Below are 27659 nucleotides of genomic sequence, written 5' to 3'. Positions count from 1 at the left end.
GCTCAGCAGCGGGACCTGCAGTGGTGCTCAGGCAGAAAAGTAGGGGGTGTTTAATATATATTTAAAAGAAGGAGTTGGCACAGAGGGAGGTAGAAATGAGCTGCGTATGTGAGAATAAGGAGAAAACCACTCTTTTGTTCCTCCTAATGCTCCTTCCCCTGCTTCGTGGTGATTAGGGCTGGTCAAGAACTTCTTTGTGCTATTTACATTTCTGACAGGGCATTTTTCGCCAAAGGAAACACTCCTGAGTCTGTGCAACTTAAGATTTAAAAGCAGATACAGGTTTGACTTACTTTCAGTTCTTCAGCAGAATCATCCTGCAATCAGAAAGAAGATTCTTCAAAAAATACACTAATTAACATTTTATTGTTATAATTACTTCCATCATATCCCCTTTGCTACACAGGTCCTCTCTTTCATCAGTTTTTAGAGTGATGTAACTGTGCAACAGGCCTCGTGTACAAGAAAAAGACAAAGCTGAAGGCTTAATTCAGCATCGTGAGCATGATGAAAGGAACAAAGGATGGTGCAGCTATGCCCTGATCCTGCAAATACTTATGCACATGGATAACTTCACTGCCAGAAGTATTTCTGCACCAGAGTGTCAGCAGACTTTAAGTCATAGTGCCTGATTTAAGCTCTGCTGGAGTTGCTTCACAGACTCTGACATGTTTCAGCAGGGGCTTTGCCAGTACTTACTTAGGGAAGCATTTTAGCACTACTGAGTTTACTTGCAGCCTAATCCTGAGCATGCACAGTCTGTCCCGAGCTCTGAGTGCATGCTCCTACTAGGAGAGGTGACAATGATTGATGACTTGATTCATTGCTATTCTGTAAAATTACCTCTTGTGGGCACTGCCAGGTGGATCAGCACAGCTCAGCTTGGCATAGCCAGCAGTGAGGCCAGGTGACCCTCCCGGCATTTTGCTGGCCATGGAGCAGGGATGCTGCCCACAGAGCCAGCTACTTTTTCCAGGGGGCACAGGGTGCTGCTGGTTTTGTCTTGGTCTTCTTTAGAAATTAGGTCTCTGGAGACTGAAACTCCTAGGGATGATTCTACCAAGCCAGATAAGGCATTTTTCAACCCTGCAGGGGACATCTCTACACTTCAATTAGTCCCTTAATTGACCTGTTTGCAGGGGAAGACTCAAGGGAGCTGAACACCTATTTCCTCCTAGTTTACCACCAAATCTGAAGACTTAGTTTGTCCCTTAAATAGGATCAAATATATAGTGTCTCCACAAACTCTGTCACAGTGAATTGCCTGATATTTTACTGCCACAGGAATGGTAGTATGATCAAACTCTGCTGTGAAGTATATTCAGTTAATCTGAGGCTTTTATCTCATGTTTTTTGAGAAGACTGTGTCTTTAGATGAAGCAACATGCATTTCCTCCAGCTACTTCTAAAGCAAAGGGCTAGCCGAGTTGTCAGGCCAAATGCTGTTCTCTTTTTGTGCCAAGATTAAAAATGGCATAATCTGAATGTTTAAATGGTACAAATTTATGGGGGAATGAGAAGAGCAACATTAGGTTGATCCTTAAAACTAAACCAGGATGTGCACCTCACTTAAATATAGTAAGGAAGTATCTGGATGTATCAGCCCAGATTCAAAGCCTGCTTCCAACCTATTGCTTTTGCAGTGCTGAGCTTCAGCTCTTGCCCCCAGACTGCCCACCAGCTTCTCTTGTGGAGCAGATGGTTCCTGCCTGCCAGGCAGTGCTGCAGGAGGCATGTTGGCAGCATCGTTAAAGTGAGGAGCAAAATATCTCCTTCAGAGTCAGCATCCTTCACCTATAGCAGACCAAGCTACAAACAGCAAATCATCTCAGACTGAAAGGAGAACTACTGCAGCAAGAGGCCTGTGCTGAGCTCTCCGATGCTCTCCAGGTGTAATACTGCTTCACAGTGCTATCCCATAGACCAAACTGTGAATATAACCCTAAACCCTTAGGTTGGGCCTTCCTTTAGGATTGTGCCAGCAAGTCTCACCAATGCTAAAACTGGCATGGCTGTGTGGCCCCTGTAAGTGAAGCTGAGAGGGTCTACTTTTTATGGTTCTTCTGAAAGGCAGCCTAACCATGCATCTAAAGTCATCCCAAGGACAAATTATCTTTATGATCAAGGGACGTCAGTTGGTCTGGGCAGCTTTCCATCAGGCCCTTATAGAGAAAGCTACTGCAACAGGCAGCTTCTCTGCAGGGTGACTGGACACAAGTCATAAATACCCAAGACTGGTGTTCAGCCTGATTTTCATCCACTGCCTGAAAGAAATGCATTGTCACATGATAGGAGTATCCCATGAGACTTATGTGTTATTATATCCAACTTGAAAATTAATGCCAGTTGCATAGAACAGCAATGAAAGCAACCAATAATTGTTAATATAAACTATTAATGAAACCCCAGGATGAAGGTCAAAGTGCATGACTAAAAGCTCCCAGAAAATGAAAGGATTATTTTGCCTCTCACTGAGCATAATTATCATGTGAATTTTGGTGGCTTTCTGATCAAACCACTTCCCTCTGCACTGACCTGTTCCACCACTGTGGTAAATGTGCTCCCTAGAACTGGTAGTTGCTTTTTATTGTCTGCTAATTTTTTTTCCTGGCAACCTGGATGTCTTAAGGAGCAGAGGGCTGGCACCCTGTGGGAACTTCCCCCCCACCTTCCATTGTCCATTACTCACAATAAATCTGCATTGACCTCTCTCCCCATAAATTATCCTGTCTCCTGCTGGTGTGTCCTTTAAATGTCCCACTTCACATTTTGCAGGTCCATGATGTGGTGAACACACCTGAGGGCATGCAGCCCAGAGTGAGAGCAGGCCCCTTCCCATGTTATACAGATCAAAATATCAAGGAGATGACAAGTTGGGGCAATGTTTGGGAATGACTGTCAATCACTTTTCCTTTCCTCCTGGGTGCGGCAGTGTGCTCAGCCTTACCAGCAGTTTTACTTCATTAATTTCTCATACAGGCTTAAGCCGCTCAGATACTTTCTGCTGGCTGATTTTGTGTATTTCCCCACTACATACACAAAATCTTTCTCTCCCAAGCACTGTCTTTCTTCTTCCTTAAGAAAGAGAAATCCCAGCAAATGAAAAAGACTGAATCTTGGAGGCTGAAATAATGTGAGGTTCTTTTTGTTTTCACAAACCCTATGCAGACGTTTAGGTGTGTAAGAAAGCAGCACTCTGACAACATTCATTGTTTTGAGGAAATTTCAGAACTCCTGATCTGACCAAAGAGTTCCTAGGGTTAACATCTCTGGTCCAAAAGTTCACTGTTACTGTCCATGTCTAAACTGCAGGTTTTCTTGGAGGTGCAGATTAACTCCTGGGCTGCCCTGCTTGAGTGGATCTCGTTAGCAGACGTAGAGCATTTGGCTCTGTCGGTACCCAACAGCACTCACCTGGGATATGGAGACTGCAGGAGATAGGGATGAAGCCATTCTGGGTGGGTTGAGCCCAGATGGGCCACCCAGAAACTGTGCTGGACAAGGGTGAGATAGAAGCTGCCAGGCTTGAGAGCTTTAAGTTGCATTAGTGTAAACCCTGGAGTTAGACACATATTCATTTTTTGAGTTTCCTGAGACAGAAAAGGTGCCTGGGACCAGTGAGTCCTGACAGAAAGGGTAGGCATTGCTCTTGGCCAGTGTCACTGGAGGGTGGTTGTATGAAGACCAAACTCTTACCAAATACTACATATTAAATATCTGAAGGGGATCTACAGGAAGGCTGGGGAAGGACTGTTTGGAAGGACTTGTAGCAATGGGATGAGGGGCAATGGTTTGAAACTGGATCAAGGGAGATTTAGATTGGACATTGGGAGGAAGTTTTTTGCCATGAGAGTGGTGAGACAGTGAAACAGGTTGCCCAGGGTTGTGGTTGAGGCCCCATCCCTGGAGACATTAAAGATCAGGCTTGATGTGGCTCTGGGCAGCCCGATCTAGTGGCTGACTGCAGGGGGATTGGACAAGATGACTTCTGAGGGATCCTTCCAACCTGATGCAATCTGTGAATCTGTAAAACTAGGTGTCCCCATAGTTAAGATCTATTGAGCCAGCTGGTGCTGATGGTTATGTTGGTGAGCACTTCAGTTGGACCTAGTGACCTAATTAATAAATGATATAATGCTATTGACTGCTCAGTCTTACATCTTTCTGCTTGCAGGCTGCCTCTAGAGTTACCTGATTTTCCATAAGGAGTGTGGTACATCTGCATGGACCTTTCTCGGTGTGGTTTCTGGCTTTTTTTCCCTCTCTGTGTGCCTCTTTTTTTCCCCAAAAAGCCAGGGTACAGCCCTTGGGTTGGCTTTACCAGTGGAAAATGGTGTGCTGTTTCTGTTAGCTTGGGCATGTGTAAGCTGCTCCTTTGAAGAGAAGGTCCTAATATGTTAAGGTATGCCAGGCTGTGACAAGCTGAAATCTCAGCTGAAGAGCCCTGTCAGATCTGTTCTCTCATCCATGCCCTCCCTCCGTTCAGACCCTGACCTTCCCCATCAGATAAGCAGCACAGAGCTCGGCCCTGCGTTCCCTCTGCAGTCTCAGCTCATTAAAAATTCATTGCCTAAAGTGAATCTATTCTGTTGCTGCTGAAGTGTTATTTACCTCGGCCCGGATTTCCTCAGGTTCTGACAATTAAAAGGGGGTCCAAGGAGAGGGCTGAGTCACAGGATTAAGGCTTGGGCAATAACTCTCTTGTAGCAAGAGACGATCATGTAAAGCCATAATTTCCCAGCTGCGTTTTGGTTCCCCTTCAGTGCTTCATTAAAGGTGGTGACTCAACAGAAAGGACAGAGGCACAGGTTAACAAGAATCCCTCCTTTTGTGGGATTAGAGCCTTGCATAGTGAGGCTCTTTCAAAGGCAGGAGATGTTGTCAAGCATCATTAGGAAGCCGTTTTAAACAAGAGTCATAAAGCACCCTTTGCGGTCAAACGAATTTATTAGAGAGGCGAGTGAGTGGAGGCAGGCACTGTAGGAGAGAAATAGATGAACAATTTGCACAGCATTGATAACAAAGCAGTTCACCAGATTCAGAGCTGCTACCATTAGAACAACTTAAAAGGATTTTGCAAAAATCCCAGGGTGTTTTTCGTTCTGGATGAAAGTGGTGACTTTGTGGAGGGTGCTGGCAGACAAGGAGCCGTTTTGCAACCCAGGTTTGTGTGCAGGTTAGCTGTTTCCCAGCCTCATAAAAGGTCCTTCCAACAAGTGGAAGTGAGAGGAAAGGAGCCTTTTGTTGTGCCCTAGTGATGCTGAAAGTCCCCATGAACCCCAGCTTGGATGGCCCTTCATAAAGGTTGAGCGTCTTGGGGAGAAATCTGGGGCTTGGCTCAGAGCTGGGTTTTTCATAGAGAGCACCAGGTCAGAATTATAGCCTGGCTTCCTTCAAGAAGAGAAAATATTTGCAGCAATTTCACAGACAACTTCTGCAAATATTCTGTAGCAAAGAGTGGTCTGAAGGGCTCAGGAAGAGACTTCAGGTATTGTCTGATCTGGTCTTGGAAAGAAAGCAAATGCTATTCTTGGATCTGATGGGAGGCAGGGGAAAGAGGAGAATGAAGGAGGAGCAGATGAATAAAAAGCTACTTGTTTGGAAGTAGGTAAGCAGCTTTATTATGCCATTAGTATGATGGACTATGTACTGTGTTTGTTTATTGAACCAACAGCATAAATCTAAATGAACCAGTAGCTCAAATCTAAACCAGCTGTGGCTGAAGGTAGAGGAATGCCAAATACTAATCATCCAGACAGCACCAGTCCTGGTCATGGGGATTTTCTCCCCACCATCATCACTGAGAAATGTGCAGAAAAAATCCCATTTTCTTTGTGTGTTCACTTGGACCACACAAGCCACAGGTTGAGCAGGCTGATGTAAGCCTCACAAAGGGCTCGTGGCTCCTGCGTGCACTTATGCTTTGCTGCTCAAAGGAAAGACAGAGGCTGGCAGTGGGACAGATGGAGCAGGAACATGAATGGACTGTTATTTTTGGAGTGGTTTCTTCTACTCTGTTTGAAGGGTTCTTGCTAGGGCATGTTTGGAAAGAAAGGATGCTAACGTTGCAGGGAGCTTGCAAGAGAGATGAGCCACAGACAAAGGAGTGGGTATTTGTTCTGTCTCTTTCGAGACTGAAGGATAGCTGTTTGTCACTGAGGTTCTCTGGAGTGAAAACCAGTGGCCAAAAGTACATCTGGCTAGGAAGGGTTTTTTGTTTGGTACTGAATTATTCATATCTGTTAGATGGTTTGCAGATGAAGCTGCAGCTCCTCCCTCCCAGCGCACACGAGGAGCGCGCAATGTGGGGTCAGGGAGCTGGGAGTGCCCTGGCTGGCTTGCCAGGCTGGGATGCTCCTGGACGTACAGGATGGTGAACATGAGGCATCAACTTTTGGCACCCCTGATTCTCTCTGGCGTTCCTACTCTTCATATTCTTCCACTGCGTTTGTGCTGCTCCCCCACCAGCTCCCTCAAACCTTTCCTCCCCTCCTTTCCCCGTGGCTCTTTGCAGGGGGTTCGCGGGCAGTTGCTCACAAATGCCAAAGGTCCCCTTTTCTTGGGCAGCCGCAGAGGGGAACTGCACACAAGCCCTGACAGAGCAAGGGAGGAGACCTGGAGCATTGTCTGGATATAATTTAGGCACTATAAACAGAGGCAGCAAGGGGTCATGCTTTCTATTCTTATTTTACCCCCTGCAATGTTTCTGCTAACTGGTGCATACAACTTGAACTCTTGTAAAAATTAGCAGAGAGCACAGTCCCGGTGACAGAGAGCTGAACTTTTCCAACAGCAGGCTCGAAATTCGCTGTGTGCATTGAATCCACTTAAACTTTAAAGAGACAGCCTGCTTTCTGTTCTTGCCACCGCTTAGTTTGGAGATGACTGCAGTACTAATTAAAAGCAAATTGCTTCGTCTTGTTGCGTCGGGAAGGGAGTCTCTCTTCGGCGAGGTTGCCTCCTGCGAGAGGCCTGGCAGCGTGAGGCCCCCGCGGGGCAGCGGAGCGGAGCGCGGAGCCCCCGCGGGGCAGCGGAGCCGAGCGCGGAGCCCAGTTACCGGGCCGGCGTGGCCGTGGTCGGGCCAGCAGCTGGATCGCAGCCCTGCCTTTGCCAGCAGGTATCAGAGCGGCGATAATGATGTTTGCCTTGACTCATTATATAATAATCCGAATTTCCTTTGCGAGGGAGCTGGCTGATGCTGGGGCTGCGGTGGAGATGTGTTCCTTGCCTTAGTGTGGCCACAGATCCTCACCACACGACTTTCCCTCTCCAGACGCAGCTCAGCTTGGAGCGAGTGGGGCAGTGAGGATCAGCAGTGGCTCTTATGCACCAACCCCAAAGCCTAACTAAAATCCACTGTGCACAGCATGTACTTTGCCCTCGAAGGTCCTGACTTTCCCAGAGATGAATGGAGCAAAATCCTTGCTCCTTCACCCACCAAAACTTCTAGCAGATGCACTTTCCCTCACAGGGAGCCACCTTGTTTAGTTAGTTTCTGATGGTCCTGTCAGCCTCCCCTTGTTTGTATGACCTCAGCATAATAGAAATACACTTTTTTTTTTGTTGTTTTCTTCTTCTTCCTATTTGCCCGAGTTTACATTTGCACACAAGGATGTGTAACAACACGGAGAATTGATTTCTTCCCCTGTATTATCTTTGGATAACATGCATACCATCTTTGCTGGCTAACAAAGAAATAGGAAACCTCTCTTCTCTTGCTTCAGGATACCCGTATGACACCCTGTTCCTGTATTTACTCTAAAGCAGCTGGGCATTGACAGCAAAATTAACCAAAAGCCATAGGAGAAGGCCGTACCCATTTTCCTCCCTTCTGTGTGTGTGGAGAACGAGCACAATGCACCTTTTTTTAGCAGGATTTTTATTGAATTATATAATATGCCAGTGGCTTTAAACTAAGTCAATTGAGGCAAGGCCACATTTTTCCTGTAGTAAGCCGGAAAAGAGCAGTGAATAGAGAAAATTCAAATCACTATGCATTAGAGAGGGCTTCAGCTGCTGGCCTGATTGGAGCCTGCCTGCAGCTGAAGTCAACGTATATTGATCACACCTGGCATCAATTAGGCAAGGGTTACAGTAAAGTAGGTAATTAGCGTTGAGGGGCTGGGCACTTAAAGGGTCTCCCTGTAGGGAAGCTGATCCTGTCCCTACGTATGGTTGCTTTTGGCAGACATGGAGCTTCTTGTGCTTGGGTGATGAAAGTGAGCCTTCAGACCTGATGCACCCCAACATGTTATGGTCGGTCAGAAGTGTTGGGAGAGCTCTGTGGTGCCACGCCGGCCACCAGGACAGCAGTACTCCTGGGTGTTGCTGCTTTAAGAAACAGAATGCTGGAATCTCCCTCCCACCTGTGTGGGCGGTGGGTGGGCCCCAGGTGCACTCAGCACGCGTTAGGGGTGGGAGAAGAGAGAGGGTCAGGGGCTCTTCTGCACGCCCAGGCTCGGCAGCTTCCCAGCCGTGTGGATCAGGAAGGACAGCTGGCACCAACTGTTCGCCATTCGAGCAGACTCCGAAGGTAAGAACACCAAAGTCAACGGACTTGGAACTCGTTTATCTGCCTCCTTTGGAGAAAGATGCTAAGTGCAAACTAGAGGAAGGTGCGTGCCGCGCAGTTCGTTGGTGAGAAGGTTTTGTTAGCTTTCCGTCTGGTATGGCGCACCAAAGAGACCAGGCATGGTTAGACAGGCAGCTGCTCTCAGAGCAGATGTGCGTGGCAGGGAAGGAGGCCTCCAGTGCAGTGATGGCCAGGTTCCAGTGTGCTTTCTGCAAAGGACTGTTGGGTAGGGCCGGTTTTGGGGTGCTTTTGGTGCAAGAGGGTGGAGACAGCTTAACGGTTTTGTGCTGTGACTGGCCTTGCAAAATGGCGTCGAGCTTGTGAGAGGCGCCGAGCGCCGGTGGGGTGAGTGGCACTCAGGCTGCCTCCCGCACCTGTGCTGTTGCTGAGAGCATTCTCTTCCCGCGGTGTTAGCTTCGTTTGCATTAGTGTAAGCTTGAGCCTCCTCTCGCTTACCAGCTTGGTGTGTTTTTTCTCATTCCGTGTGTCAGATGGGGATCTTTCTAGGCAACGTGGTGACTCTGAAGCCTGGTGTCCAGCTCTGGCACGTAAAACTCATGGTAGAAATGCTGATTATCCTGGGTTCGGATAGCCACACCTCTTAGCAGAGGAAGTACTCACTGTAATGGGTGGCAGTCTATGAAAAAATAAATGTATCTTCATTTATTTGAGTGCTGCTGCATCCTAATGAAGCTTAACGATGTTAAGAGCCACACGACACGAACCAAATTAGGTCTTTTGCCAATTTTGGTACTTAATAAAACTGAAGCCTTTCCTGTTTAAATGTCTATCCAGGAAGGGTGAAGTCAAAGCAATGTTAAAAACATTGTGAGAAGGAGGGGGGAGAAACTAGGATTGTGTATATATGTACTCCCTAAAATAATGTCTCCCTGGTTATTACACTATGTTATTTATGCTCCACTCTTATAATTCTATATCACGCTCCCCTTCTCATACCTGTACTCCCCCTTTGTGGGTTGTTCTCTATATACTGTAGTGTACCCCATGAACAGTTGTAAGTGCATTGACTCCCACAGTTAGATGGGTTTTTTTTTTCATTCCAAAAGAAACCACAGCAGGGATAATGATTTTTTCTTATTTTTCTGCATTTAATGTCTTTTTAAATGGCAACTTGGTGACAGCACCTGCTTCAAACTTCCCCGAACTCTGCCACAAAGTAAAGATAGTCTATTACTGTTATAGATTTTATGTTCACTCAGTTGGCTCTGAAAGGGTGTGTGGACACGTATGCACAACGTGTGATTATTAGAAATTCTCTCCTGTGTTTGTAGAGCCCCAGACTTTTGTCTGTTGGGTGGTATGTGGTGGAAACAGTGCAAAAGCATTGCCTCCTACATGAGCGATCCTGTAGTGTTTGTGCTGAGCTTTATATGTTTTTGTCGTGTGTGAAAAGAGAAGGCTGCAAAGTGCATGTTTTTAATTTCCTGCTAATTGTAGTAGATAGTTACCAAGAGTGAATGAAGTGAGGCACACTTCAGCTGTGCGGGTTTTGTTGAGATAAAATCTTTCATAGCATCGGAACAGGGCATTGCCGTATTAAATGTTACCATTGTAGGTGGCAAATGTAGTCCTCGATGCTGATAAAGACTGAGGAGTCCGTGTACTGCATGGTACAGGGATTGGCCGAGGAGGAAATAGATGTGCATTAAAAGGGGAATCAGTGCGTTGTGATGATACAAAGTAAGCGAATGTGATGGAGAGACTGCTTGTTCCTGTCCTGTGTAGTAGGTTACATGGCTGGTACCTCTGAGTTTCTCTGTTTTCCATACAAATGCCTCTGTTTCCCAGAAAGTTGAGGTACTGTGTGTGACTGTAGAAATCACAACTCCTGAAATACTACAGTCTGAGTGCGGATCTGATGAAGGAGAAGTTGAAAAGTTGCTCAGGAGCAGCATCATTTTGCAAGGTCCGCAAGCGAGGGTGCTGTGTGAGAAGGGTGGTACAATCTCTGCCTTAAGCTACCAAAGATAAAATGTAGTATTGAAAATGGTGGTTAAGATCCTCAGCGGCTACAAGGTAGCTTAAATTGTCTTAAACCAGTGACCACTTCATAGGAGCTAAGCTCTGTGGTTTCAGCAGAGCTTAGGTGGGAGCACTTTCCTGAAAGAGCCTATGAAATAGCAAGTGTGTCTTCATTGAGGTGATGCTTTCCTATGGCTGGTTAGGAGATTCTGCTGCTCTCTTCCACTCCGCACTTGTGAAGTGGCCTCTGTGTCCCCTTGTGCCATTTTTTGGCAGACATTAATAAAAAATGTCACTGCTAGCCTTTCCAGAACTCTGATGCACATCCATAAACTGTGCAGGTGAGTGATCAGCCTCACTGATCTCTTTCAAATTCCTCTGTCGAAACAACCACACGATCCCAGACTTGCAGGTACGCTACTGGACTGATGCCATTCTTTTGCAATCTCTGCTGCTCTCCCTGCGTTTTTTGAACTTGCTTTTCTCCCTTCTCGGAGAAGGGAGCAAATCTGTTTGGGTTGCAAGGAATTGATTATGCCTGTCAAACAAGTTGGTGTGTTTGTACACAAGGGAAGAGCATTTAGTGTGAACTTTTAAAATAAACAGTTGCTCAGGTGCGTCAGTCGGGACAGGCTGGCATCGAGTATGAATCAGTAGTGTATTTGGTGGCACTTGTGAAAGGGTCTGGCCCTTACAACTGTGAATGGCACTACAAAGTCACTGGGCCGTTAGTTTCAGCATTGTCTTAACGATGGGTGGAACAATGATGCTTTTAACTCAACCAGTGCAGTGCTTTCTTTTGTGGAGATGATGAACTTAAGGCACCTTTTTGGGGGGTTTTCAGGGGAGTTTTTTACTTTGCATGAACCTGGTAGTTGTTATTATGACTTGTGTCTGTTAGGTGTAACCCTTCTGTCCCAAGGAGATGGATTGTATGAGTTGACAGTTGGGTTTGAGAGAGCAAATGGAGGCTGGTAGAGAGGAATATTGTTGAGAGCAAAGGAAATGTGCGTGTGGAGGAAGGTACCACTGGGGTGGGAGATGGTGAGCACAGAAGTGCTCAGCGCATTAGCAATCACAGCCACTGATGGAGGTGGTTATTTTCTTCCTGTGATGCTCTGTTAACATCGACAGGGCCTTGTCCTTCATTAATAACTAAACTACCTGTCAAAGACAGTGTCAGTAGCTGCAGATGAACCAAAACTCTTAACTGATTTTTTTTCACTTCCTCTTGCTTATTGTTTTCACTAAATCTCCTTATTCATGCTGGTCCCAATGGAAGTGAAAGGTGAAGGCTTGTGACACCCAGAGCTGGAGCAGGGTATCAGGGAAACATTGTGATAAGCTCTTTCCTTCCTTTAAGTTGCACAAAAGGCACTCTGCTGCCATTTATGCCGGATCCCCAGAGCCATGAGTTGTGGAGCTTCTCCCCATACCTGCAGGGATTCCCCTGGGGATGTGAAGAAGCCACCTGGGCTCTTGGGCACTTTGTTAGCACCAAAAATTATATGTGTTTCCTGAAGAAATGCTGCTGATGCCTTGCCGTTAATGAAATAAATGAAGATAATGTAGTTCTCATTAATAGATCATAAAAGAGCTAGACTAGCTCATCTTAATCCTTTAATTTCTTGCTTTCTTCTTGCCTCTTCTTTCTCTTGGGAAGGAAATGAAAATGAAGAAGCTCTCCTTGTGCTTTGGCCCATCCCTGCTGCCTCCACAGTCCCTGAGCTTGGTATTTGTGCTGGCAGACCCGCTGTGCTGAGACCATGTTGTTTTACACCTTCCTATTATGCAGGGAATGGCCCTCTGTGTGTTTGCTCAGGATATAAGAATATGAAAAATTGCTGATCATAGATCATCTCCATAAATCTTACAGACAATAAGTCATAAAGTGTTGTGTCCTTACATATGGTGGTAGCCCAGGGACAGCTTTACCAGATGTGAGCAACAGCCCCTGGAAAAAAAAAATCAGTTGAAAAAATTCTCCCACTGTTTACAGTGCCTGGAGTTGAAGCTGTGGCTTACTGAGGCTAAGGCTGCTGGTGATGTTCCTTTTCCCTTGTTTCTTTTCTGTAACACCTCCTTAGTGTTACATTGACATGTCTATTGCATGAGGAGAATTCCCTGTGCACTAATTAAAAAGCAGCATCATTTGTTACCTTCTCCTTTGCATCAGCTGCAACAGGACAACAGCGTGACGGACTGTAAGGAGACCTTCAGGTGCTCCTGTGTTTCATGGATCTCCCCGCCCAGCTTCCGTCCTCCTGCCTCACACCCACTGTAAGGATTTTTCTGCCAGGCAGCTTGGAAGAAAGGCAAATGGGTTATGGTCTGGAAATTGTCTTCTGTCAATAAGAGAGTCCTGGTTAGCTTTTTCCTCCTCTGGTTTGCATATCTATCAAGGCAAATTAAAGGAGACACAGGAAGGAGCCTTATTGTCTAATAATCATGCCAGGCTATTTAGATCTCTCTGCTCACAAATGGAACCAAAGTGTTTTGTCGACAGCAAGTGAAGGCCCTGTGAAGTTGCCAGGCTTTGCTCTGTATTTGCAGTTATCTGTGGAAGCTGGGATTCCGCCCTCCCCCACGATGTATCTGTGCTTTCATTGCCATTCTCTTCCCTTCATGACTCCATCCACAAAATAGAAGTGTAAATAGCTGCCGGCACTTCACAATAGTCCATCATGGGGCAAGGCTTGAACAGGGACACTGATTTACCATTTCAAAGAGCTAACACTCCCAGCCTGAAGTGTCACTGCTTTGTCACGGGAGGAGATGTCCCTGCCTGCACACAGGCTTGTACCACCTTCCCCTAGGGGCTGTGGAGGGACCCTCCTTGTCAGCCCTGTGATGGGCACAGGTGCTTCCCTCAGCCCATGACTGTGATCTGGTGAGACAGATGGAAAATGGGGTTTGCAGGTAGTTGTTTTGTCTTCTTACTGTCCACCCACAGAAAGTCTGTGTACTTCACTCTCAAGTTGTTAGTCATCCTCTGTCTGCACTGGCAAGGGCTGAAACAACCTGTCCAAGTGTCTGGAGCTCAACTCCTTATTGCACCCTCAGTTCAGAGGACGCTTTGCTACTGTAAGGAAACACAGATGCCTCCTTCCACTTTATGTAACAGTAAATTAATGCAGGAGAGTGGAAAAATGTTCTCTCCTAATCTCAGTAAATATAAAGATCCCCTCTTTGTACTTTGCGAAAGAGGAAAAGGCAAATCCAGCTGCAGTGTGCCCCTGGCACGGCCAATTTTAAGGTGGTTGTCTGAACCCGTGTGTGCTTTACTGGTATTGGATTCCCACTGATGACAGTGGATGTGTAGCTGTAGCACTGGCTTCACTAGGCTGTGGCTGCTGTTTGGTGCATGGGGATAAGGGCCTCTGTGACTGGCTGCTCCCCAGGTGTGTCTGTGGAGTGTTAAACCTGCAGTACCTGCTGCAGCAGAAGGGGAAAACAAAATACAGCCTTTAAAAGTATGATGCACTTCTAGGATGGGGGGAAAGCGTCTGCAAGTGGGACCTCCTTACTCATCAGTTCTGCTCCCTTTACCTGTTCAGTCACACCTGCTAACTTTGGTGCCAGAAATAGCTTTTTAATATACTTTTTTTGTTGTTGCTTAGGTCAATCAGATGCTAATTGAAATTAATAATTTCTCCTCGCTCTTTGTAAAGCAGCAACAATAAAAATCAAAGTCAACCAACCAAAACCCAAAACTCCACAGCCTTTGCCTTATCTTTTTAATACAGGATATAGATATAACATTTACTTTGAGGGAGATCAGATTATTTAGTCCTAAACCTGCTCAGAATAGTGTACTGAAGTGTTGTTAATGGTTTATAACCCAGTTTCAGATGCAAGTGATACCTTAAAACCAGCTGACAGCCTGGATGAGCCAGCTTTTGGCAGGGGGTAGGGGAGAAGGGAAGTGAGTATTTGCGTGCGATGGTTAAATATTGACTTGCAAAAGAATCAAGGTTTGGACCTGAGCGCTGTGAGCACTTTACTCTGTCAAAGTCTTTACAGATTTTCTTCCTCAATGTGAGGTTATATCCTTTATAGGAACATTTGGTAGTTGCTTTAAATTATTAAGAGGGATTTCACAGGATTGTAGCTCTTTGAGCATAGTTTGCAAAGAGGGCCCCTGCCTGTGTTCTTAAGGTAGGTTAATGATGACTTTCCTAGTGCAATGTGTCCAGGACACTGAGGTTAATAAAACCCGTAGCTCTTCTTCATGACTATCATGGGATGTTTAATGTTCAGGAGTGTGCAAGACCTGAGCTTAATGTTCCATATGAGGAATAGTGCTGCCAAGCACTCATCATCCCTAGTGCCGGTACAGGGCATTAGAGGTGCAAGGAATGGGCTGAGCACGCTTGGGAAGAGCTCAAGCACCTCTGAGTATGGCTGTCCTCCTTTGTAGAGTCATAGCATCGTTTAGGTCAGAAAAGACCTTTAAGATCAAGTCCAACCATAACAATTGTTGTGCTTGAGGGTGCAAAGCTGGGACTGGCTGATTTGGCATCCCGACTGGTGGTCCTTGGCCACTGCCTGGCTAAGGAGTATTTTGCTTGAGAGGGGTAAGCCCCAGTGTTGGTGCAATGTATGTGATGATTTATTCTGAGCTGGCTCGGTGAAGGCACTTGGGTTTTGACATGATCATTTAATTTTCCTCTTTTTTCCTCTTTCTTCCTCTCCTGCCAACCCTATCTGAGATTGGGAAGGGACCTTTTTTTTTTTTTTTTGGGGGGGGAGTGAAAAATAATGAAATATTTGCATAGGAGGGCAGGGTTTGCTCTGGTGAAAACTCACTGAAACAAAGGAAGAAAGAAGGTGGGTGTAAGGGGGAGTTAATTTCTCCCTTCCTCTTTTCCCTCCCTCCAGAAAGAACTTGAGACTTTAAAATAGTCCAGCATTGTTCTGGGACTTAGTGGGCTTTTCTAGCTGTGAATATTGCAGCAAATACCACAGCAATGACAGTATAGCACTGTCTGTATTCTCTCTGTGCGCTGGCTGGACAGGGATTTTTCATTTCATGCATCATTTACAGCCTTCTGCATTGATCTACAAAGTCAGTGCGTACTGCTAACACAAAAGAAAAGAAGAAAGGGAAGAGAAAGGCCTGAATGACAAAGTTCAGATCTGAAATCAAGCCTCGGTTCAAACTTCCCCAAAGCATTGGTTGTGCCTTGCAGTTTACCTCGTGTGACAAAAGGGATGGTTTATATTGCAAAGATCAGATACAGGTCTGAGCCAAGTTTTAAAGCCCCCTAAACTTGAGGAAAATTGGAATCAAGATGGTGCTGTAACAAGGAAAGGTCAAAACCCTGGTCTGGGGTTCTCAGCCCCAAGGAGAGGAGCATTACATTAGCACTTGAGTGACATGCTTTTTCCTTAGCAGCGCTTCCATGCCCTATTGTGGGAGGGAATACAGATGTGAAGGTAAGCTAAGTGGGTGTGAGAGCACATAGAGACTGGGGGAAGCACTTAGTGGTGGGGCTGGAGTGACCATAGTGGGAGGGATGATGGAAACTATTCCCTCGTGTTTCAGACAACTTGTGGTGGAGCAGCTTTGAAATAAGACCTAGGTTCTCAAAAAATAAAGGAGGAAGGGTAGATCTGGCTTGCATGTCCCATCCAGGGGACTTTTACAGGAGAGGATACATAAACTGGAGGGGGGAAAAAAAGTCTTAAAATCATAGAATTGTTTTGTTTGGAAAAGGCCTCTAGGATCAAGTCCAACCATGAGCTTAAAAACACCATTGCCATTAAACCATGTCCTAGAGTGCCACGTCCACATGTTTCTTGAACACCTCCAGGGATGGTGACTCCACCACCTCCCATGGCAATGTGTTTCAGTGCCTGACCGCTCTTTCAGCAAAGAAATTTTCCCTAATATCTAATCTAAACCTCTCCTCTCGTTTTATCACCTGATACTAGGAAGAAACCCCCAGCACCCATCTCACTACAACCTCCTTTTAGGTAGTTGTAGAGAACAATGACATCTCTCCTCAGCCAGCTCTTCTCCACACTTGTCATATTTTCCAGGTGTATTTCATCCTAAAATCTGTTCCTTTGGCAGAATTCTATGTCTGCTAGCACAGAGGGTTTTTTTTAAGCTAAAGAGGTAGCATTTTGTGATGTTAATTTTTTTTTCCAAGCAGCTCTCTGTCTGGGCGTGTTTCCTACATAGACAATTTTCCTTTATCATAGTTACAAACACTCCAATCTCTCTCATCTACTTTAATGAACTGCTAGTATAATCTTGTCATTTTGGTTTGCCATACCTTGCCATTCAATGAGGTCTCATTTCCCCTGCCAATTGCCCAAGGCTATGAGTCGGTAGCAAAGCTCTCACACAAAACCAACCTCAATCAAAAGCAGCAATGCCATGAGGCAAAAAGTTTGTCTCCAGCCGCTCCTCTGGCAGCCATGCAAGTTCTGCAGGTTCCTCAGCTGGGGCTGAGCCCAGTGGCTGAGCCAACGTGACCGCCCAGGCTGTGATGTGCTCTGCCAGCACCTTGCTTGGGTTGAACTACCACAGGAAGGACCAACATGTCCCCAGGGGATGCAGGTGGCTCAGGGGGCTCTGAGCAGGGTGCCTCTGCTGTGCATGGCCACAGAAGGAGCAAGACCTTGCTTGGTTTTTTTTTTTTTCCTGGAGATCTGTTGCCAAGGTCAGAAGAAGTGAGGCACTTCAGTACCATAGCTAGAAGAGATGTGAAGCACATTAACTTCTGTATAATTCCCAGTTGAAGATGATGTTTCATTTACAGCAAGAGATAGAAAATTATGAAGTTATGAACTGCAAAAAGAAGGGAGCCCCCAGTCTCCTTTTGCAGAGCAGGGAGGAAAAGGAAAATGCTGCCCCTACATCAGTGTGGTGGAATCAGTAGAAAGGAGACTCGGGAAGGAGCAGAGGGTTGAGATTCCTCAGTGATACTGCATGAATGATGCCTCGGTGAAATCTAGCAATAACTTGGAGAAATCCCAAGTATCATTCTGGAGCAGCCCCATGGCTCCAGCAGAGATGGGCACACCCATAAAGGGCTGTGGATTTCAGATGCAGTTGTTCTCCTTCCCATGTGCTGTGTGCTGAGCAAAGCTCAGTGGGAAGCAACATCTGTAAGGATTCCAAACCTCCAAGAAATGCCTCTCCCCACCTACACCTCTCCCTCTTCCCCAGCGGCAGGACTTAGGCAATGCTTGCACCACCAGTTATATTTAGAAGCCAGGAGGAGATTCCTGACCCACCCACCTTTGGGTGTTTTAGGAACTGGCTGAAATGTCCTTTAAAGGCAAATCCCAAGGTTTCCATGAGGAAGCTGAGCATGGTGTTGGGGGGAACTACTTGATGGCCATGGAAATCTGCCCGGCCTTGTACCGAGTTCTTCTCTGGGTGTCTGCAGTGTCTTTCCAGGCAGCAGGTCAGCCTGCACAGTGCTGTCTGGCCCATATGGCCAGAGATGTGTCTGTCCCTCGAGGAGCTCCAGGCTGTGTCTGAGAGCAGTTTTGTGTTCTCCCTGAGGGCCTGTGGGCTGTCCTTTCAGGAGCAATAAAAGCACACCCATGAATACCCCACACTCACCTTATCAGTGGCCCTCAGCCTTGTGATTCAGCAGAGGCGATGTTCCAAGAGGGTGTCCAGTCATGTTACATAATGATAACAGTCTGCATTTACTTCTACACATATTTGGCCTTGTGGAGTGTTCTCTGCTTTTCTTTGACTATCAGAAATATCATCCCATGTAGGTCTTTCTAGATTATCATCAAATTGTCTCCTAAACTTTGAGCTGAATGACTGGAACTAAGCTTTCAGGTCTTCAGATGAGCTGTTGACCTGTTTAGGGTGTCTGTGAAAAGGTAACTTGTGCCAGGTGTAATTGGTGTTTAGTGTTGTGGTCAAAAGAGCAACTGAGAACAACCTGCTACTGGTTGCAGTCATCTCGGAGCCAGTATCAAGTTATGACAATCACTACTGCAGGAAGTGGGCTCTTGACACAGAAGAATCCTATTCAATAGCTCTCTATATCATGATTGATTCCAGGACTTAGTATAAAAGTATCCTGGGAGATTCAGAAGATCCACCAAACTTTGTGTTCTCTGTTCTCTCAGCCTTCCAATCTGATGGAGAGAAGTTTTCTGGCCTTTACCTCTTCATTTGCCTTTAGTGCTTTCGCTTGTGGTACAGCTGTGATTACTTCTTCCATTTGCCACTACTTTGAATACACTCTCACTCTGGGTGAGTGCATGTTCAGCCAAATGTTACAAGGGTTAGTAGATCTGTGATCTCAAATTCGGTGGCCTCAGAACTGTTACCTCGGGGACCTTTTCTGCCTGCAAAGTTTCATGTCTGCTTTGCTGAGTGGTGGAAGGCCGAAAGTGATTTAGGGGACTGTCTGACTCTTAAGCCTAATCTCATCAGTGGGAGTCATCTCTTTTAAATACCTGGGTAGTAGGAGCCTAAAAGTCTCCTCGATAGGGTTACAAGATGAAGATGAAAGGATTTATAACCTGGGAGACTAGAGGAGGAGTCAGAATGGGGCTTTGGAGTTGTGCAGGGTAGGTGGCTCTTCTGTACTCTTCTTTTCTTTCTCCCTTTATAGTTAAATGTCTTCCTAATAGTGCCATTAACAAGAATTAATTATCACACTTGATAATTAAGACTGGCAATCATTCCTCCAAGCAGCAAACAGCTTCTCACAACCCACTTCCCGTCTCTTCGCGCTCGGCTCCTCTCGGGTCACTTGGCCCTTGATGTGTTGTGAATGAAATGGGAATGCTCACAAGTAAATGGAACCAGTGTTTGCCTCCTCCGATGGCAAAATTAACTCCCAGTTAAGAATGCTGTGCAACATAGACATGTTGCTTTGGAGTTTTTTTTTCTTTTTAAAGCACCATTTCCACCTCTGCCAGTGACACAGCCACGCCACCATGAAAAACCAGTAAGAAAGCACAGCTCTTATCTGCTGTAATCTAATAAGCCGTCAGTGTGGAAAAAAAGGAGGTCAGCCAAATGCGGCTCCTTTCAGTTTAAAATTCTGAAAATGACTCACTCCTTATTTAGTCTTATAATGAGCTCCCACCCACTTAGGGCAAGCTTCTAATTTCAGTTGCTCTGGCGTAAGTCCAGAGGGCTCCCATTGAAGTGGATGGAGCTCCTGTCGATTTACATAGCTACAAACAAGATTACATCCCAGCCTCGAGCTTCCACTGCTGCCTGTCATTGGGCAGAGCCTTCTGCTCCAGGACCGGAGGCTGCTCTCTGTGCAGACTGAACAGGACATGAGCTCAGGAGTGCAGAATGTGGAGTTTCTGAGGATGCCACTGGTGTCAGAGTGGCATGGCATTTGTATCTCCCTGTTGGTCAGTTTGGCTCTCAAAGACTTGGTTTTTTTGGTTCCTAGGTCCAGGTTTCCGCATAGGAGGGAACTGTCAAATGTTTTCAGAAGGGAGCATGTGCACCACAGCTGCTCAAAGGTTTTTAGTTCAATATAGCTCAGAGAGACATCGGTGATTAGACAGAAAAGTATTGCTTAAGTAGTCCTGACTCTTCTAACTCAGCCTGTTAAAAGAGTCCAAGATGGTGAAAGTTTCAGATGTGTGTATTCAGTATTTTTTTTTTCTTTAGCACCCCTCTATTCCTGTGTTGTGCTCTCCTGCCTTGCCCTCATTGCTCTTCTGCAAAAAGAAGCCAAGGCTGTGCCTTAGCTGTCTGATAGTGGTAATGCAAAGGACATTGGGCATTGAAACTCCTTCAGTGGTTGTTGGAGGCTCCTATGGCCTGATGACAATGGCTGCCAGGGCCACTTGCCAAACCTTTATCCTGAAAGAAGGTGTGAAGGTCTCCCTTTCTGGAGGTGTTCAAGACCTTCCTGGATAAAGTCCGGTGTGATCTGCTACAGGTGGTCCTGCTCTGTCAGGGAGGGTTGGACTAGATGGTCTTTTGAGGTTCCTTCCAGCCTTTAATAAATATTCTGTGATGTTTTTGGAGGGCTTTGGAAGTCACTGAAATCTTGAGGTTTCTAAGCACCTTAATAAAAAGTGCTTCCTAACTTATAAGAAATTGATCCTGTGAAAATCATTGACTTGGTTTAAGTGACAACTTCTACTCTGAAGGCAAAAATTATGTAAGAGAACATTTAAGCTGTTGGAAGGAGATCAGGAGTTGTGGTCCATTGTACTTGAATACAGACTTGACTGTGGCAGGGCAGAGCAGCAAAACCCTGGTGGACAAGGACCAACTTCATTTTGTGCCTCCAGCACTGAGGCAGGAAGGATCACAGAGAGAAAACACTGCTCTCCAAAGCAGAACGTGGCCAAAACGCTCGTTAAGCAGCTATGTACTTGGAGAGAGCAAAAAAAGCATCAAAGTTGAGACCTTTCAGAATCGCAGGCAGCCTGGATGTCAGCTTTATATCCACAAGATGACACTTGAAGAAGCGTGTTGTTAGCACATGGTTTTCAGTGTTGACTCAAAGGCAGATTACCACCTACTCGAGCAGAGCGCTGTTTCCTGGGCTCTTGGCCCACCGCTGGCCCTGCTTGCCCAGCTGGCATGCCAGTGCACAGCTTGCAAAAGGAGTGCTGCAGGACACACACCAGTCTCAAGTATCTTATTTAACACTGACATTTTACCTCCTGGAAAAGTGCAGTGGAGGTTATTGCCTCAGTATGGCTTAGTGAGACCTCGTGTGCGAGGCTGTCTATAAATGTCTGGGAAGATGAGCGTTCAGGCACTTACAAGCTTAGCCTGTCACAACCTGTTGTGATTTATGATGATTTAGTATAATTCCTAGAAATTGTTCTCAATGAAGATGTTGCATAACTGTTTTTCACAGAAGGGCTGTTTCTGATCACGTGGCAGAAGTAATGTTCAGGGTAAAGCCAGGGAGTTGTGACAAAACAGGACAATGAAAACATTAATTGCTAGGTTTCTATTGCGTTCTGTAGCTTTCATGGTGATTTGCCTCTTTCTCTCTGGACTGTAAACCAGGCTGAAGATGTGTTTTATAAATGGGGCCAGGCTGTCAGTAAGAATTGTGATGGTTTCATTTATAGCAGCTTGGGTCTCCTGCAGAGAGTCAGGTGATACCAGGCTGCATTCAAAGCTTCATTGGGAAACACCTTGGCTTGGTAGCTCAAAAACTTGCATCTTCAAAGAGTCAGGGACCCTGGTGCTTTGAGGGGTATAGGCTGTTGTCCTTGCTGGGATATGTGGGCCTAAGCTGGAGGAAGAACAGATAGCCAAAACAACTACAACTTTCAGAGTTCAGCGTCTTGTGTTCTCCTGCTGTACCAAAAATGCTTGTAACATTGCCAGAGACTTTCAGAGGATGTTGCTCACAAATCTCAGTTTCAACCATGGGCTGCTTTCATAAGCGTCTGCTTCATTTGCCTCTTTTGCTCTCTTTTCTCCCTTCCTGTGGGTCCTGGGTCAGTACAGTTTTGGGGGGAAAAAAGCTTCCACGGCTATGAGAGTTAGTGCATGTGACACCAGGTCCATTAGTTAGATGTTTTGCTGTGGCATCACTTCAGGCCTTTGCACTACACGTTTGTATCATAGCATAATCTTTCTAAGCAAAGAAGCAGTCTCCCCATGTTGCAGATGTGACCAAAGCTCCTTCAAGTCCTACCTCCGTAGCTTTCCTCGTAATCTGTTTTCCCTGTAAATGTTCTTTTCAATGACTAGAGCACTGGCTTCTTGGTGTATATGAAGACAAGGTAATACAGGGTTACTTAAGGCTTTGGGAGAGGCTTAGGGCTGTCCCGAGCTGAGTTCATTGTGAAGGTTAAGTACACATGAGCTGAGTCAGTCCTGTTCTCTGTCCGTCTGGCAGGACAGGTGAGATGGCTTTTCCTGCCCAGGGCTCTGTGGGCTCAGGCCAACAAGACTGCTCCAGGAGATGCAAGTGGTTTAGATCTCCGGGAGTTGAGTTCAGACAATTTCTTTGTTTCTTAGTAGAGTATAATTAGATGTGGACCAGGTTGGAAATTCCCACCGTCCGCATTGAACTCTGTACCACTAGAAAAGAAACCTTCCTCTGAGATGCCTCTCTTCACTAATTGCTGGTGAATTTTCACCTTGAAAGCCTTCGTCCCCAATCCTATTGCAAAGTCTTCCTCTGCTCTTATTTAGCTCTTGTGCCTCTAGCTCAGTGTGAGTGGTGTTCAAACAAAACTGGAAGTGCCGGCTGGTTCCCTGGAGGCTTTGTTGAAGTGCTGCTGTCATGCTGCCAGCTGCAATTGCTCCCAGGGCTGCAGCCTCCTGCCAGTGCCTCGTGGTATGAAGCTGGGGTTAGAAACGCCAGCATCTATTAAAAAATAAAATAAAAAATAATTACCTCTTTTAAATTAAAACTTTCCACACAGTTGATCTTTCAGCAAATAATGATCTGAAATGACATGCCTGCTCTCCAAATCTAATTGTTAATTGGTCAATCGACCTCTAACTGACTGACATATTGCTCTGATCATCTGAAAGCCTTTTGGCATGATTTTCCCTGCTCAGGTTAGTTGCTTATACTTGTACAATCTGGTTGTGAAATGTCATTGCTCTGAATCATCAGGGTGACTGCCAAGCCCTTTGGCATCCATGGGAAGGACTCCCTGAGAGCTCCTGAGCATTGGATGGTACCCAGGCTGTCAGGGTCTGCGTGCTAAGGATGCTGCACCACACGCTCCAGCATGTGCATCCAGGTGCTCACAAGACTGGATGCTCTAATTTGTGATGGAAGACGAGGCCCCACCATTTGCTCTGATCTTGAGCAGCATTGCCAGCCCCTTATCAGATTTTAATACAAAACAAGGGCAATTAATTTCTACACCCTTATCTTATCTCGCTGATCTGACAAGCCCTTTCAAAGTTTGGTTTCTTGTTTCTGGTTCCTAAGTGCTGGCTGTAAGGCAGTCATAGTTCAGAAATCTATAATTCAAACTTCAAGACCAAATGCACTTCCCCATGCAGGTCTTCTCATAATTGGTTTTTGGACTGGTCTGTTCTGCGATGTGTAATTGTTAGCAGTTGTAAAAAGATAACTCACACTTTTAAAAGCCTAACGCTTGCTCTGTGCAGATAAAAACTGTGACAAATTATGTTCCAAAAAATCATAAAAGTAGAGAGACATGTTAATAACCAAAGGTGAAGTTTCATCTGGAGGTCAGCAGGAGCTATTAAAGTGGTCAGTAATTCCAGGGTTTGCCAGTAGCGATTTGACCGTATCACTTATCTACTCTGGTCCATGCTTAAGCATCTCCCTCAGTGAAAAAATAATCCACTGAGAGTAATACTGGAGGTCAGAGGTAACTATGGAGAAAAAGCAATATTGTCAAAATAAACCAGGCTTTCAAGCACAGGAATTCAGATTCCCAGTCCATTAAAATGTTTCGACTTTGACAATTTTACCACACTCCTTGGACATGTTATTTAAAATATTGCTTTTCATTATGTTTTGGGGGGGGAAAGGAAAGAAAAGATCAAGCAGATCACGTTAAGGGAGGGTATAAGGTAAGGAATTGTACTTCACTTTATAAGAATGTCTGGCAATAAAAGGCAATTTTTACTTCCAGAATTTCAGACTACCAAAATAGGACTGAACAATAAATGTTCATATAATGCAAATTTCACAAAGCAGGAGCTGGAATTGCAAAATATCTGTTGTCAGCAGGCTGAGGGAATCCCTCCTGCCTAGCCAGCATACTTGCCGGGTGGCACTGACATAAGAGGAAGAACCTAGATTTGTGTCTTTTAGAACTGAAATCCACCTCTAGCTGACAGCTAAATTCATGATCTTATTGCTGTCAGCATGTGGGCTTGCACGGGCCTCAAAAGCAGCAACAGAATCTGAGCCCAGGTAGGTAAAGTGTTGTAAGAGTCACTGCTAGACTGGCCTTCAGGAAAGCTGGTTTTAGCTTCTGTCTGCATCTTGGGTAGTCTGTCAGACTGGGGCTGTGTGCTTGAGGGCACGGACCTCAGATGTGGGGAAATAAAACAGAAAAGGTAGTGATGTTCTTTAGCTAGGCTGCAGCAATGGCATGCAGGTGAGCACACAGCCTACATTCAGCACCCAGAGTAACAGTCTGTGGCTTTTGACCTTTACTGGTTTATTAGCCTTCTGACACTATCTACACTCTCTAAGAATGACCTCTCCTTTGTGTTTTTAATTGTAGGTGATTATTGTGAGTGAGCTTGTCCATCAACATTTTTGGACGTGAAATATCCACTGTGTAAGACACAAGTTGTCTGTCTGTTTGTATGATACAATGAACTCGTTTGTTTGTGTTCTGCATATCTTATGGGATAGATGCCAGTGTATTTTGGTATATTCTATAAAATATAAATTACAGGGATTTTTTTAGTCAAGAGACACTTCCTGTGGTTAGACAATACTTTGATATCCCTTAAAGGGCAAGTGTTCACAAGCATTTATGTGATGTGTACTCTTTTTAATCTAAAAGCTTGGACTATCTATGATGGAAGGATAATTTATAATCCATATTTATGTCCTGAACATGTTCTCTCATCTACAGGTGGGATTGCCTTGGCTCACTGCTGCAGGCATTTCCCCTACCTATTCGCTGTATTGACTTAAAGACAACCACCCAACAGCACACAGAGCCCAACAAAAGCAACAGCAAAGTTTACCAAGTTTAATTTATAGCCCAGCTAGGAAATATGTAGTGAGGCATGTAATGAAAACGTCCTGTTTACTTCTGTGCCATTTCAAATACTCTCATTTTCTAATACTTGAGGCAATTCAATAACATTATTGATTCACAGCTGTTCTGTAGTGCCACTTTTGCAATGCCATCTAGCAGAAGTGAAGCCACACATCTGCATACACCTGAAACTTGCAGCAGTTTGGTATTAAACCTGCCTAGTGTTTAGACAGGTGTTATCCAGATGCTGTTATTGAGACATTTAGGTACCTGGTATAACCATAGTCATATGCAGTATGTCTGTTGTAGGTTGTGTAACAGACGCAAATACATATGTACATGTGATACAATTCTTTGGCTATCAAGCATGAAATTCTGAAGCTTCTCAGGTTTTTGGGCTGGGAGTCTAAACATGTATTGCAGTGGAAAGGGGAAATAAAACCCAATTTTGCCCCAGCTGTTAGAGATTTAGAGGCAAGAGATCTATTTCCCTTGGATGAAAAGTAAAAGAAATGCTGCAAAGGTGCTGAGATCAGGCTATGGGGCAGGTCTGATAGTGAAATAGGTGGAAAGAAATCCTTGTACTGCAAAACATAGGTGAGGGACTCCAAACTGGACCTTAGAACTAGTATTCAAGTGTTTGGGTGGTTGTTCTTCAGCTAGTATTTAGCAAGCTGTACCCTGACTCTAGAAAATTGAACTTAGAGAAGATGACTGGAAGCTGATGGAAAAAGTTAGTGAGTCTAAGTGACTGCTGGAAAACCCGAGACCAGCAGCCCCTTGGTGCTATTTTGGCTGTTGTAATCCAGACACACACCCCCACCCCCTCCCCCCCAAAAGTGCAACAGGTTCTTCAGCCTCTTCAGAAGGGTTTGAATCTGCTGGGCTGCTCAGTGGGGAAGAGCTTGGGGAAACCTATCTCCCTAAGTAGATTTGACAGCACCTGAACTTAATGAATGTGCTTCTGAAAACATTCCTAGGGAATAACTTCATCCAGAGAATGAAGTTTTAAATTTCCCTGTCTGTTTACTTAGTTCTCTTTTACCCCCCCTCCAATTCTGATTTTTCTTTACTTATTTTTTTTCCTGTCCCTTTGCAAGAGGGTTCCTGAGATACAGTAACACTCGCTGGTGGCAGTAATGGCACTTTTATGGCTTCTCTTAGCTAACCATTATCAGGCAACTCAGCACACGGAGTGAAAGCCACAATATTGCTTTAACACCCCTCTGATTTCCTTCCTCCCAGGGGGCAAATGCTCTGCAGAGAAACCTCCACACTGCTGACCACAATTGCTGTAATTTGTTAGTCTAATGGGAAAAAAGTACACAGCCTTTCAAAAGTGGAAGTATAAAATAATATTCTGTGATACTTTATATAAATGGTGCTTGTGTTTGGAAGTGCCTCTGGTTCAGCTGAGCTCTTCCCTTGGAGAACTTTGATAACCTGGATTAACTCTCCCTGATAAGAAAATCACTTATTAATAAATTATACAGCTGCAGTCTTTGGCTTTAATTTTTTTTTCTTAAAGAGTTAAAGCAGTTGTAGGAGATGCTCTGTACAAGAAATGATTCTACAACTGAAGAATCATTTAGCAATTGAACTTGTGCTTATCTAGAGCAACTCAATGCCTGCAGTTCTTGGATTCAAACTGTCTGAATAAAGGAAAAGTTTGGTGTTTACACCTTTTACCCACTAGAGAGGGTGTATGGTGACACTGTGGCTCTGCTCTGATGTGGGAACTGCAGTGTGTGTGATGGGCTGAGCATCTTGAGTCACTGTAATGCTGGAGTTTCATATTTGTAGGCATCTAAACGCAGAGTGTGTCTCTAAAACATTTCCCAAGGCCAGAGACTAATGGTCTGCATGGTTTCTGTGAACTGCTAGTGAGGAGTGAGCCCTGCATAGGCTCTTACGACTGTGCACCTCTGAGTCCTGTAGAAATAGTCCCGAAACACCTAGTCTCTGTGCTCTCATCTATGTAATTAATTTTTTTTTTTTTTTTTTTTTTTTTTTTTTATCAGCTACTTCCACATAATTTGCCCTGTGTTTGCATTTCTAGCACCTCTCTACCCAGGGCAGCATCCAGATATCCCACTGGGGGGAAGTGCCCATGGCCATCTCCAAAGCCATGCATGCTCAAACTTTGATCTCTCTGATCCTTTGGGTTAGTTAGGGGCTTCATTCAGCTGTGGAGATGGACCCCTGAAGAAATCTGTGATTTGCTGATTTCAGTATTTGGTGGACTTTGCTCTAGGCCTTTTTGATTTGTTATGAGGCAGTGTTAAGGTGGCAGAACTGCTGTACTTATGAACAGCAAAATTACCAAAGCTGGCTGCAAATGAGGCTTGCTCTGGACTTTTCAGTTGCCTTTTCGTACAATCCCTTAGCATCCTCTACATAAAAGATGTTTTTCTTATGAAAACCTCACTCTCCTTTTTTTGGGGAGGTC

At 45.2% G+C, this 27659-nt stretch overlaps 1 protein-coding gene across 10 annotated transcripts in view; it reads left to right on the top strand.

The window, feature by feature from the left end:
* Nucleotides 1-27659, top strand: part of MAF (MAF bZIP transcription factor) — a 204418-nt gene that overhangs the window by 85326 nt on the left and 91433 nt on the right. Inside the window, exon 4 of one of the 10 annotated variants that reach the window (XR_010305970.1) lies at nt 4175-4303. The exons of 8 other annotated variants lie outside the window; for them this stretch is intronic. The gene's annotated coding sequence lies outside the window, so the exon portion shown is untranslated. Of the gene's footprint in view, nt 1-1643; nt 1677-4174; nt 4304-27659 lie in introns of those variants that run through there. One more of the 10 variants, XR_010305971.1, reaches the window with a different exon arrangement.

This window comes from Pogoniulus pusillus, chromosome 20, assembly GCF_015220805.1.
Source record: "Pogoniulus pusillus isolate bPogPus1 chromosome 20, bPogPus1.pri, whole genome shotgun sequence".
NCBI classification, from domain to species: Eukaryota; Metazoa; Chordata; class Aves; order Piciformes; family Lybiidae; genus Pogoniulus; species Pogoniulus pusillus.
The sequence above is the reverse complement of the archived record's forward strand: the minus strand, read 5'-3'. Positions and strand labels throughout refer to the sequence as shown.